The 14,796-nt window shown below is 42.0% G+C and overlaps 2 protein-coding genes across 2 annotated transcripts in view; one reads left to right on the forward strand and one right to left on the reverse strand.

The window, feature by feature from the left end:
* The window catches only part of LOC141378555 (uncharacterized), an 876,211-nt gene that overhangs the window by 670,868 nt on the left and 190,547 nt on the right, over positions 1 to 14,796 (forward strand). The window lies entirely within an intron of this gene.
* Positions 1 to 14,796, reverse strand: part of abhd12 (abhydrolase domain containing 12, lysophospholipase) — a 107,193-nt gene that overhangs the window by 71,376 nt on the left and 21,021 nt on the right.

Below are 14,796 nucleotides of genomic sequence, written 5' to 3' on the forward strand. Positions count from 1 at the left end.
AAGTTGCGTGAGTTTTCGGGCATGTTTAGCCCCTCAAAATCGCGATTCATTGGAGAGAAGAATAATAATAATAATTAAAGCTGCAAGCAGCGATGATAGGGACCTCGCACCCGGGCTCACCGCCGCCCAGTGGCCTCAGGATGACAGAGAATAGCGAACAATAATAATTTAAACCGATATATATAAAGAACATGAGAAAATCTAACATTCATGCCAAACTTCCTCTTGTAAGCAGGTGGCTCTATGACTGTGACTCAAGATTTGCATGTAGATGTCTTCAGAAGAGGATTTTAATCAACCATGTAAATTTTCAGGCTGGTCAGACTTTGTGTGGCTGAGTTATAAGTCAAACTATCTTCTGCCAGCAGGTGGCGCCATGACTGACTCAATATTGTTATGTGGATGTGTTCAGGAGAGGACTTTTATCAACCATATGAAGTTTCATGCAGATCAGAGATTGTGTGGCTGAGTTATAAGCCAAACTACCTTCTGCCAGCAGGTGGCGCTATGACTGACTAAATATAATTATGTAGATGTGCTTAGGAGAGGACTTTTATCAACCATGTGAAGTTTCAGGCAGATCGGACATTGTGTGGCCGAGTTACAAGCCAAACTACCTTCTGCCAGCAGGTGGCGCTATGACAGACTCAATTTTGTTATGTTGATGTGTTCAGGAGAGGAATATGATCAACCTTGTGAAGTATCAGGGAGATCGGACATTGTGTGGTTGAGTTATATGCATTTCCTGTTCCATGGCGAAGCGTTGAGGTTTGTCATGCCGCCACGGACACGCCCTTCTGCAAAATCTCTAGATCTTTACAATATATCATCGCTAGAGTTTTCAAATATCATCACTCAAATTTGGTGCTGATATAATAAAGTTTGCGGAAGGAGTATATTACAACGTAAAACATGTCATTTCCTGTGGCCAGCAGGTGGCGCTATAACTCTATCTGGATATCAGCATATAAACGTATTCAGGTCCGGACTGTTATCAAATGTGTGAATTTTGAGGCAGATCTGATAATGAATGCCTGAGTTATAATGACTTCCGGTTTTGTGGCGAATCGTTAAAGTTTGCGAGGCCGCCACAGACACGCCCATCGACAAAACCTCTAAAGCTTCACAATTTCACATCGCCAAGGCCTTTAGATGACAAAACCAAATTTTGGTGTCGATAGGATAAAATTCCTAGGAGGAGTTCGTTAAAATACAACGCCTGGAAATGGCAAAAATGCCACTTATTTGCCGCAGGAAGTTAAAAATATCCAACTTCCTGTTGGGTTTGAGATATGGCTCCAAGAGACTTTTTTGTATGTTTTGGCGTGTTTAAGGTGTGTGCCAATTTTCGTGCATGTGCGTGATTCGTGGATCGGGGGCTCGTCCGTTTAATTTTTCTAGGTGGCGCTGTCGAGTCAATTTGCCACGCCCACTTCAATATTGTTATGAGGATGTGTTCAGGAGAGAACTTTTATCAACCATGTGAAGTTTCAGGCAGATCGGACATTGTGTGCTTGAGTTATGAGGACTTCCTGTTCCATGGCGAAGCGTTGAGGTTTGTCATGCTGCCACGGACACGCCCCTCTGCGAAAACTCTAGATCTTCACAATATATCATCGTTAGGGCTTTCAGATAACACAACCCAAATTTGGTGCTGATACGAAAAAATTTGTGGGAGGAGTTTGTTACAATGTAAAACATGTCATTTCCTGTGGCCAGCAGGTGGCGCTATAACTGTATCTGGATATCGGCATGTAAACTTGTTCAGGTCAGGACTCTTATCAAACGTGTGAATTTTGAGGCAGATCGGATAATGCATGCCTGAGTTATAACGACTTCCTGTTTTGTGGCGAATCGTCAAAGTTTGCGAGACCGCCACGGACACGCCCATCGACGAAAACTCTAAAGCTTCGCAATTTAACATCGCCAAGGCCTTTAGATGTCAAAACCCAATTTTGGTGTCGATCGGATAAAATCCCTAGGAGGAGTTCGTTAAAATACGACGCCTGGAAATGGCAAAAACGCCACTTTTTTGCAGCAGGAAGTTAAAAATATCCGACTTCCTGTTGGGTTTGAGATATGGCTCCAAGAGACTTTTTCGTATGTTTTGGCGTGTTTGAGGTGTGTGCCAATTTTCGTGCATGTGCGTGATTCGTGGATCGGGGGCTCGTCCGTTTAATTTTTCTAGGTGGCGCTGTCGAGTCATTTTGCCACGCCCACTTCCAAGACCCATATCAACCTGCTATTTACACCGGGTTTGGTGTGTGTGCAAATTTTCATGAGTTTTCGGGCATGTTTAGACCCTCAAAAGTGCCCCGATAGGGGGCGGAATAATAATAATAATAATAATTAAAGCTGCAAGCAGCGATGATAGGGACCTCGCACCCGGGCTCACCGCCGCCCGGTGACCCTACGATGACAGAGAACAGCGAACAATAATAATTTAAGCCAATATATTTAAAAAATCTAAGAAAATCACATATTTATGCCAAACTTCCTCCTGTCAGCAGGTGGCGCTATAACTGTGACTCAAGATTGGCATGTAGATGTCTTCCAGAGAAGAATCTTATCAACCATGTGAAGTTTCAGGCACATGGGACATTGTGTGGCTGAGTTATCAGGCAAACTACCTTCTGCCAGCAGGTGGCGTTATGACTGACTCAATATTGTTATGTGGATGTGTTCAGGAGTGGACTTTTATCAACCATGTGAAGTTTCAGGCAGATCAGAGATTGTGTGGAGATTGTGTTATAAGACAAACTACCTTCTTCCAGCAGGTGGCGCTATTAAAGACTCAATATTATTATATAGATGTGCTAAGGCGAGGACTTTTATCAACCATGTGAGATTTTAGGCAGATCTGACATTGTATGGCCGAGTTACAAGCCAAACTTCCTTCTGCCAGCAGGTGGCGCTATGACTCAATATTATTATGTAGATGTGCTCAGGAGAGGACGTTTATCAATCATGTGAAGTTTCAGGCAGATCAGACATTGTGTGGTTCAGTTATAATAACTTCCTGTTCCATGGCGAAGCGTTGAGGTTTGTCATGCCGCCACAGACACGCCCCTCTGCAAAAACTCTAGATCTTCACAATATATCATCGCTAGAGCTTTCAGATGACACCACTCTATTTTGGTGCTGATACGGGAAAGTTTGTGGAAGGAGTTTGTTACTGTGTCAAACATGTCATTTCCTGTGGCCAGCAGGTGGCGCTATAACTGTAACTGGATATCGGCACGTAAACGTGTTCAGGTCAGGACTGCTATAAAATGTGTGAATTTTGAGGCAGATCGAATATTCCATGCCTGAGTTATAACAACTTCCTGTTTTGTGGTGAATCAAAGTTTGCGAGGCCGCCACGGACACGCCCATCGATGAAAACTCTAAAGCTTCGCAATTTAACATCACCAAGGCTTTAAGATGACAAAACCCAATTTTGGTGTCGATCGGATAAAATTCCTAGGAGGAGTTCGTTAAAATACAACGCCTGGAAATGGCAAAAGCGCCACTTTTTCGCCACAGGAAGTTAAAAATATCCGACTTCCTGTTGGGTTTGAGATATGGCTCCAAGAGACTTTTTCGTATGTTTTGCCATGTTTGAGGTGTGTGCCAATTTTTGTGCATGTGCGTGATTCGTAGATCGGGGGCTTGTCCGTTTAATTTTTCTAGGTGGCGCTGTCGAGTCATTTTGCCACGCCCACTTCAATATTGTTATGTGGATGTGTTCAAGAGATGACGTTTATCAACCATGTGAAGTTTCAGGCAGATCGGACATTGTGTGGTTGAGTTATAAGGACTTCCTGTTCCATGGCGAAGCGTTGAGGTTTGTCATACCGCCACGGACACGCCCCTCTGCGAAAACTCTAGATCTTCACAATATATCATCGCTAGAGCTTTCAGATAACACCACCCAATTTTGCTGCTTATACGATAAAATTTGTGGGAGGAGTTTATTACTCCGTAAATCATGTCATTTCCTGTGGCCAGCAGGTGGCGCTATAACTGTATCTGGATATCGGCATGTAAACGTGTTCAGGTCAGGACTGTTATCAAAGGTGTGAATTTTGAGGCAGATCGGATATTGCATGCCTGAGTTATAACGACTTCCTGTTTAGTGGCGAATCGTCAAAGTTTGTGAGGCCCCCACGGACACGCCCATCGGCGAAAACTCTAAAGCTTCGCAATTTAACATCGCCAAGGCCTTTAGATGACAAAATCTGATTTTGGTGTCGATCGAATAAAATCCCTAGGAGGAGTTCGTTAAAATACAACGCCTGGAAATGGCAAAATTGCCACTTTTTCACCGCAGGAAGTTAAAAATATCCGACTTCCTCTTGGGTTTGAGATATGGCTCCAAGAGACTTTTTCGTATGGTTTGGTGTGTTTGAGGTGTGTGCCAATTTTGGTGCATGTGCGTGATTCGTGTATCGGGGGCTCGTCCGTTTAATTTTTCTAGGTGGCGCTGTCGAGTCATTTTGCCACACCCACTTCCGAGACCCATATCAACCTGCTATTTACACCGCGTTTGGTGTGTGTGCATATTTTCATGAGTTTTCGGGCATGTTTAGACCCTCAAAAGTGCCCCGATAGGGGGCGGAATAATAATAATAATAATAATAAAAAACGGAGCAATTCCAATAGGGCCTACGCACCGTTTCGGTGCTCGGTCCCTAATTAAAGCTGCAAGCAGCGATGAAAGGGACCTCGCACCCGGGCTCACCGCCGCCCGGTGACCTTACGATGACAGAGAACAGCGAACAATAATAATTTAAGCCGATATATAAAAAAAAATCTAAGAAAATCACAGATTTATACCAAACTTCCACCTGTCAGCAGGTGGCGCTATAACTGTGACTTAAGATTGGCATGTAGATGTCTTCCGGAGAGGAATATTATCAACCATGTGAAGTTTCAGGCACATGGGACATTGTGTGGCTGAGTTATAAGCCAAACTACCTTCTGCCAGCAGGTGGCGTTATGACTGACTCAATATTGTTATGTGGATGTGTTCAGGAGCGGACTTTTATCAACCATGTGAAGTTTCAGGCAGATCTGAGATTGTGTGGAGATTGTGTTTTAAGACAAACTACATTCTGCCAGCAGGTGGCGCTATGACTGACTCAGTATTGTTATGTAGATGTGTTCAGGAGAGGACTTTTATCAATCATGTGAAGTTTCAGGCAGATCAGACATTGTGTGGTTGAGTTATAAGAAATTCCTGTTTCATGGCGAAGCGTTGAGGTTTGTCATGCCACCACAGACACGCCCCTCTGCAAAAACTCTAGATCTTTACAATATATCATCGCTAGAGCTTTCAGATGACACCACTCTATTTTGGTGCTGATACAGGAAAGTTTGTGGGAGGAGTTTGTTACAGTGTCAAACATGTTATTTCCTGTGGCCAGCAGGTGGCGCTATAACTGTAACTGGATATCGGCACGTAAACCTGATCAGGTCAGGACTGTTATTAAATGTGTGAATTTTGAGGCAGATCGAATATTGCATGCCAGAGTTATAAAGACTTCCTGTTTTGTGGCGAATCATCAAAGTTTGCGAGGCCGCCACGGACACGCCCATCGATGAAAACTCTAAAGCTTCGCAATATAACATCACCAAGGCTTTAAGATGACAAAACCCAATTTTGGTGTTTATCAGATAAAATCCCTAGGAGGAGTTCGTTAAAATACAACGTCTGAAAATGGCAAAAGCGCCACTTTTTCGCCACAGGAAGTTAAAAATATCCGACTTCCTGTTGGGTTTGAGATATGGCTCCAAGAGACTTTTTCATATTTTTTGCCATGTTTGAGGTGTGTGCCAATTTTTGTGCATGTGCGTGATTCGTAGATCGGGGGCTCGTCCGTTTAATTTTTCTAGGTGGCGCTGTCGAGTCATTTTGCCACGCCCACTTCAATATTGTTATGTGGATGTGTTCAAGAGATGACGTTTATCAACCATGTGAAGTTTCAGGCTGATCGGACATTGTGTGGTTGTGTTATAAGGACTTCCTGTTCCATGGTGAAGCGTTGAGGTTTGTCATACCGCCATGGACACGCCCCTCTGCGAAAACTCTAAATCTTCACAATATATCATCGCTAGAGCTTTCAGATAACACCACTCAATTTTGGTGTTGATACGATAAAATTTGTGGGAGGAGTTTGTAACTCCGTAAATCATGTCATTTCCTGTGGCCAGCAGGTGGCGCTATAACTATATCTGGATATTGGCATGTAAACGTATTCAGGTCAGGACGCTTATCAAGCGTGTGAATTTTGAGGCAGATCGGATAATGCATGCCTGAGTTATAACGACTTCCTCTTTTGTGGCGAATCGTCAAAGTTTGCGAGGCCGCCACGGACACGCCCATCGATGAAAACTCTAAAGCTTCGCAATTTAACATCGCCAAGGCCTTTAGATGACAAAACCCAATTTTGGTGTCGATCGGATAAAATCCCTAGGAGGAGTTCGTTAAAATACAACGCCTGGAAATGGCAAAAATGCCACTTTTTCGTCGCAGGAAGTCAAAAATATCCAACTTCCTGTTGGGTTTGAGATATGGCTCCAAGAGACTTTTTTGTATGTTTTGGCATGTTTGAGGTGTGGGCCAATTTTCGTGCATGTGCGTGATTCGTGGATCGGGGGCTTGTCCGTTTAATTTTTCTAGGTGGCGCTGTCGAGTCATTTTGCCACGCCCACTTCCGAAGACCATAAAAAACGTAAATTTTCGCCACTTCTGAGGTGTGTGCAAAGTTGCGTGAGTTTTCGGGCATGTTTAGCCCCTCAAAATCGCGATTCATTGGAGAGAAGAATAATAATAATAATTAAAGCTGCAAGCAGCGATGATAGGGACCTCGCACCCGGGCTCACCGCCGCCCGTTGGCCTCAGGATGACAGAGAACAGCGAACAATATTAATTTAAGCCGATTTATATAAAGAACCTGAGAAAATCACTCATTCATGCCAAACTTTCTCTTGTCAGCAGGTGGTGTTATGACTCTGACTCAAGATTTGCATGTAGATGCCTTCAGTAGAGGAATCTTATCAACCATGTGAATTTTCAGCCAGATCGGACATTGTTTGGCTGAGTTATATGTAATTTCCTGTTGCCAGCAGGTGGCGCTATGACTGTGACTCGATATTGGCATGTAGATGTCTTCAGGAGAGGATTTTAATCAACCATGTAAATTTTCAGGCTGGTCAGACTTTGTGTGGCTGAGTTATAAGCCAAACTACCTGTTTCCAGCAGGTGGCGCTATGACTGTGACTCAATATTGGCATGTAGATGTCTTCAGGAGAGGACTTTTATCAACCCTGTGAAGTTTCAGGCTGATTGGACATTGTGTGGCTGAGTTATAAGCAAAACTACCTTCTGTCACTAGGTGGCGCTATGACTGACTCAATATTGGCATTTAGATGTCTTCAGGAGAGAAATTTAATCAACCATGTGAAGTTTGAGGCAGATCAGACATTGTGTGGTGTAGTTATAAGGACTTCCTTTTTCATGGCGAAGCGTTGAGGTTTGTCATGCCACCACATACACGCCCCTCCGCGAAAACTCTAGATCTTCACAATATATCATCGCTTGAGCTTTCAGATACACAACCAACCAAATTTGGTGCTGATATGAAAACATTTGTGGGATGAGTTTATTACTTTGTAAATCATGACATTTTCTGTGGTCAGCAGGTGGCGCTATAACTGTATCTGGATATCGGCATGTAAACTTGTTCTGGTCTGGACTCTTATTAAACATTTGAATTTTGAGGCAGATCGTATAATGCATGCCTGAGTTATAATGACTTCCGGTTTTGTGGCGAATCGTTAAAGTTTGTGAGGCCGCCACGGACACGCCCATCGACAAAACCTCTAAAGCTTCGCAATTTAACATCGCCAAGGCCTTTAGATGACAAAACCCAATTTTGGTGTCGATCGGATAAAATCCCTAGGAGGAGTTCGTTAAAATACAACGCCTGGAAATGGCAAAAACGCCACTTTTTCACCGCAGGAAGTTAAAAATATCAGACTTCCTGTTGGGTTTGAGATATGGCTCCAAGAGACTTTTTCGTATGTTTTGGCTTGTTTGAGGTGTGTGCCGATTTTCGTGCATGTGCGTGATTCATATATCGGGGGCTCGTTCGTTTAATTTTTCTAGGTGGCGCTGTCGAGTCTATTTGCCACGCCCACTTCAATATTGTTATGTGGATGTGTTCAGGAGAGGACTTTTATCAACCATGTGAAGTTTCAGGCAGATCGGACATTGTGTGGTTGAGTTATAAAGCCTTCCTGGTCAATGGCGAAGCGTTGAGGTTTGTCATGCCGCCACAGACACGCCCCTCTCCGAAAACTCTAGATCTTCACAATATATCATCGCTAGAGCTTTTAGATAACACTACCCAATTTTGGTGCTGATGCGATAAAATTTGTGGGAGGAGTTTGTTACTCTGTAAAAACATGTCATTTCCTGTGGCCAGCAGGTGGCGCTGTAACTGTATCTGGATATCGGCATGTAAACGTGTTCAGGTCAGGACTGTTATTAAACGTGTGATTTTTGAGGCAGATCGGATGATGCATGCCTGAGTTATAACGACTTCCTGTTTTGTGGCGAATCGTCAAACTTTGCGAGGCCGCCACGGACACGCCCATCGACGAAAACTCTAAAGCTTCGCAATTTAACATTGCCACGGCCTTTAGATGACAAATGCCAATTTTGGTGTCGATCGGATAAAATCCCTAGGAGGAGTTCGTTAAAGTACAACGCCTGGAAATGGCAAAAACGCCACTTTTTCGCTGCAGGAAGTCAAAAATATCCGACTTCCTGTTGGGTTTGAGATATGGCTCCAAGAGACTTTTTCGTATGTTTTGGCATGTTTGAGGTGTGTGCCAATTTTCGTGCATGTGCGTGATTCGTAGATCGGGGGCTCATCCGTTTAATTTTTCTAGGTGGCGCTGTCGAGTCATTTTGCCACACCCACTTCCGAGACCCATAATAAACGTAAATTTTCGCCACTTCTGAGGCGTGTGCAAAGTTGCGTGAGTTTTCAGGCATGTTTAGCCCCTCTAAATCGCGATTCATTGGAGAGAAGAATAATAATAATAATAATAATAATAATAATAATAATAATAATAAACGGAGCAATTCCAATAGGGCCTACGCACCGTTTCGGTGCTCGGTCCCTAATAAACGGAGCAATTCCAATAGGGCCTTGCACCGTTCGGTGCTCGGTCCCTAATTAAAGCTGCAAGCAGCGATGATAGGGACCTCGCACCCGGGCTCACCGCCGCCCGGTGACCTTACGATGACAGAGAACAGCGAACAATAATAATTTAAGCCAATATATAAAAAAAGATCTAAGAAAATCACAGATTTATGCCAAACTTCCTCCTGTCAGCAGGTGGCGCTATAACTGTGACTTAAGATTGGCATGTAGATGTCTTCCGGAGAAGAATGTTATCAACCATGTGAAGTTTCAGGCACATGGGACATTGTGTGGCTGAGTTATAAGCCAAACTACCTTCTGCCAGCAGGTGGCGTTATGACTGACTCAATATTGTTATGGGGATGTGTTCAGGAGCCGACTTTTATCAACCATGTGAAGTTTCAGGCAGATCAGAGATTGTGTGGAGATTGTGTTTTAAGACAAACTACATCCTGCCAGCAGGTGGCGCTATGAAAGACTCAATATTATTATGTAGATGTGTTTAGGAGAGGACTTTCATCAACCATGTGACATTTTAGGCAGATCTGACATTGTGTGGCCGAGTTACAAGCCAAAATTTCTTCTGCCAGCAGGTGGCGCTATGACTGACTCAATATTGTTATGTGGATGTGTTCAGAAGAGGACTTTTATCAATCATGTGAAGTTTCAGGCAGATCAGACATTGTGTGGTTGAGTTATAAGAAATTCCTGTTCCATGGCGAAGCGTTGAGGTTTGTCATGCCACCACAGATACGCCCTTCTGCAAAAACTCTAGATCTTCACAATATATCATCGCTAGAGCTTTCAGATGACACCACTCTATTTTGGTGCTGATACGGGAAAGTTTGTGGAAGGAGTTTGTTACAGTGTCAAACATGACATTTCCTGTAGCCAGCAGGTGGCGCTATAACTGTAACTGGATATCGGCACGTAAACCTGTTCAGGTCAGGACTTTTATTAAATGTGTGAATTTTGAGGCAGATCGAATATTGCATGCCTGAGTTATAACGACTACCTGTCTTGTGGCGAATCATCAACGTTTGCGAGGCCGCCACGGACACGGCCATCGATGAAAACTCTAAAGCTTCGCAATTTAACATCACCAAGGCTTTAAGATGACAAAACCCAATTTTGGTGTCAATCAGATAAAATCCCTAGGAGGAGTTCGTTAAAATATAACGCCTAGAAATGGCAAAAACGCCACTTTTTCGCCGCAGGAAGTTAAAAATATCCGACTTCCTGTTGAGTTTGAGATATGGCTCCAAGAGACTTTTTCGTATGTTTTGGCATGTTTGAGGTGTGTGCCAATTTTCGTGCATGTGTGTGATTCGTGTATCGGGGGCTCGTCCGTTTAATTTTTCTAGGTGGCGCTGTCGAGTCATTTTGCCACGCCCACTTCAATATTGTTATGGGGATGTGTTCAAGAGATGACGTTTATCAACCATGTGAAGTTTCAGGCTGATTGGACATTTTGTGGCTGAGTTATAAGGACTTCCTGTTCCATGGCGAAGCGTTGAGGTTTGTCATGCCACCACGGACACGCCCCTCTGTGAAAACTCTAGATCTTCACAATATATCATCACCAGAGCTTTCAGATAACACCACCCAATTTTGGTGCTGATACGATAAAACTTGTGGGAGGAGTTTGTTACTCCGTAAATCATGTCATTTCCTGTGGCCAGCAGGTGGCGCCGTAACTGTATCTGGATATCGGCATGTAAATGTGTTCAGGTCAGGACTCTTATCAAGCGTGTTAGTTTTGAGGCAGATCGGATAATGCATGCCTGAGTTATAACGGCTTCCTGTTTCGTGGCGAATCGTCAAAGTTTGCGAGGCCGCCACGGACACGCCCATCGACGAAAACTCTAAAGCTTCGCAATTTAACATCGCCAAGGCCTTTAGATGACAAAACCCAATTTTGGTGTCGATCGGATAAAATCTCTAGGAGGAGTTCGTTAAAATACAACGCCTGGAAATGGCAAAAACGCCACTTTTTCGCCACAGGAAGTTAAAAATATCCGACTTCCTGTTGGGTTTGAGATATGGCTCCAAGAGACTTTTTCGTATGTTTTGGTGTGTTTGAGGTGTGTGTCAATTTTCGTGCACGTGCGTGATTCGTGGATCGGGGGCTCGTCCGTTTAATTTTTCTAGGTGGCGCTGTTGAGTCATTTTGCCACGCCCACTTCCGAAGCCCATAATAAACGTAAATTTTCACCACTTCTGAGGCGTGTGCAAAGTTGTGTGAGTTTTCGGGCATGTTTAGCCCCTCAAAACCGTGATTCATTCCGGACGAGAATAATAATAATAATAATAATAATAATAATAAACGGAGCAATTCCAATAGGGCCTACGCACCGTTTCGGTGCTCGGTCCCTAAAAACGGAGCAATTCCAATAGGGCCTACGCACCGTTTCGGTGCTCGGTCCCTAATAAACAGAGCAATTCCAATAGGGCCTACGCACCGTTTCGGTGCTCGGTCCCTAAATATGTTTGCAGATACAGGGTACATGCAGGAATCCTAGAGGTTATTTCAATACCTTTTTAAGACTTTCAAGACCTTCTCAGAATATTTTAAGTCCACCTTGCCATTTCCAAGTTCTAACCAGTATCAAATCTTTAACTTAAACAGTTGAAGGTAAATCAATAGAGCACAACTATGCAACAGATCTCAGATAAGCTCGGAAGAAACAAAGCTTGAAAGAATAAATTACACGGTTGTTTTCAGCGACAGGTTTCAGCCATTGTTGTTTAAACTCGTCTTTCTCCAACCAGGAGTATGTAAACTTGCATTATCCCATTTTGCTGTCTGTTTCACTTCATGGTTTCGCTACATGTGGAGAGCGTCACATCACCTTCCAGCGTTTGTCGCAAATTACGTGACTTCACCCAGATAGAGGAGCTTGGCCGGATGGACAACGCTTGAACAAAATTTAAGACCTCGTAAAAACACTATTATGACTTTTTAATACCTTTTAAGGACCTTAATTTTCTCATAATTGATTTATCAACTTTTAATAGTTTTTAAGACCCCGTAGACACCCTGAAATATTTAACAAACATGCCAAGTGAACATAATTGTTTATCTGAAAAACAGTGCTGGAGTCAATTATTCTTCTTTAAAAATGTGTTTTCTATGCTGGAGCGCTGTCTTTGTTTTGGTTATTTTAACCTGCCCACTCTCAGTTAAGCAAATTATATTTCAGCACCCCAGGTTGTCTTCGTGGAAAATCACATATTTCATTCATTCATTCAGAAAAGCTCTAAAAGCATGCGCCAGTGACTGAAATGAACCTCTGGTGGACAGTAGCAGATTGCAAAATGAGATGCAGATTAAAAGTTCTACATGAGGTTATTAATTAACAAATAATATAAATATTATGAACATAAACATTAGGTGAGCAGGTTACATTGTAACCCTGTGTCCTAACAACACGCTATCTGCAACAGACAAATCACGACCGCCGTTCAGAAGTACATAAAAGTCCACTCACTCAGGAAAAGGTTAGGTTTATAATCGAATTAATACATTTTAAACTTCTTTAACAGTATTGAATGTTGATGCTGTATCACTGAAATGTGTTGGTTTGCATTATTTCACAGTTCTAAAGTTCAATTTAAAAGGTTTTTTTATTATTATTTTCAAGATCTGAGGTGAACGATCTGCTGCTGCTTTCAGTATATGACAATAAATGTCAAGTTAAATGGCATTCAAATTCACATTGTTAGCTTTTAACACTAATCATGTCAGCAAGTTTTCTGTTGTTCAGCGGAAAGAAATAGAAGCTGTTTCTAATATTTCAATTCGAGGAGTTGGTTAGAACAAAAACTCCTTTTAATAAGGATACTAATCCTTCTATCAGGTGCCGATGCTTTTATTTAGAACAGCCTTGTTGGTACTCAATCTGGCAACCTGCGCTTGCATTTGTTTTAATCCAGGAATGCAATACCTAGTTCAACCACTGGGTGTCAAATTTACATTGTGCACCTTTAAATGCCACTTTCAGTCAAATATGCTGTTTTTTGTTTTGTTATCGAGGGATTCACAAATGAATGCTGTTTTCACTGTATTATAAATCAGTTAAACACAGTCTTGGTGAACATAACAGTACCTTTCAAAAACATTATAAAAGTACTGACACCAAACTGTGTGATATAACCCATCAGAGAGCTACAAATAAACCAGGACAAGACTGACAATCAAAACTATTGTATCCTAAAAATTTCTAAAATCATATATCCAGTGTGCGTGACTGAATGTGTCTAAAGAGTTGTTCATCACATGCTGATTATTTCACAGGGGAAAAAGTCAGTGTAATAATCTCCTTGGATACTACAGTCCCCTTGAGGCTAAATGTCCTAAGCTTGTCCTTTCAATATATTTTATACTGTACGCAGCAGCAGAAATTAATGGAAACTGGCTCGCCAAGGTACAGTATTGAATTCAAACATCAACAGAAAATAATGACAGCTGGTAGATGGTGGCTCCACTGGGATATTCTAAAAAATGCAAATGTGTAATGACTGTTCTAAATAAACATTTAGTTAATATAAAATAACATTCAAAAAAATTAATAAAAGGTTATAGTTAGGCCTAAATAATGACAAGTATATATGATCACAAATGCTTGTAAACTCGCTTAAAGAGACAGTTTATTCGAAAATGAAAATTCTGCCATCATTTGCTTACACAGTGGTCCCTCGTTAATCACGGGAGTTATGTTCTAAAAATAGCCTGGAATGGATGAAATCCACGAAGCAGTCTGCTTACTTTTTACAATTTTTAAAGCTGTAAGACTTCTTACTACACTCTTTATACACTCAGGTATTTTCACACATTTCTCTCGTTTAAACACTCGCAGCACTTTTACCTTCCTTTAGCACTGGGGTCTCAAACTGCCGGCCCGCGGGCCATTTGATTCTAATGTTATCATTCAATACATAATTATATATTCCTCCTCTTTGTTGTAATTTTACAAAGAAAGAAAGATATTGAGAAAAACAATTGCCAGTAAAAAGTTAACCAATCTGCTTTCTGTTGTTCTTGCGCTATCTGTTAAACTTTTGGTTGGGCAACAATTGATTGGGACAGAAAAATAAAAATAATTATTATGTTTATTATTCAATTGTAGTATTTTCATAGCAATTAAAACTACTTTTTCCATATGTACAATAAGAAACAAAAAGGAGCTTTGACTGCATATACTGATGAATGTCTGAGTGAACCTTATACATCAGCTTTACACTTTTTTGTTGTGCTTGAATGTTAAAGCGGCCCTCCTATGAATTGTCAGTCACTGATATAACCCCCGACAATTTGAGTTTGAGACCCCTGCTTTAGCATGCCCAAAAGTCCAACTTTTTGTGCGATGGTTAGCATCTTCGTCTGCCTTTTGGGTGCTACCGTTGATGGTGCAGAATGTTTTATTGACATTGTGGGCTTTGTTGGGGATAAAACTTGCAAACATACAGTACAGCACTTTATTTAACAAGATTTACGTAAATTTTCCATGCTGAACACATCCTGTACTGTACTGGAGACACAGTATGGAGGAGATTGATCGACAATGGTCTACAGCAAATCAGGACGCAGAACGCAATG

The sequence above is a fragment of the Danio rerio genome, chromosome 17 (assembly GCF_049306965.1).
Source record: "Danio rerio strain Tuebingen ecotype United States chromosome 17, GRCz12tu, whole genome shotgun sequence".
Classification (NCBI taxonomy): domain Eukaryota; kingdom Metazoa; phylum Chordata; class Actinopteri; order Cypriniformes; family Danionidae; genus Danio; species Danio rerio.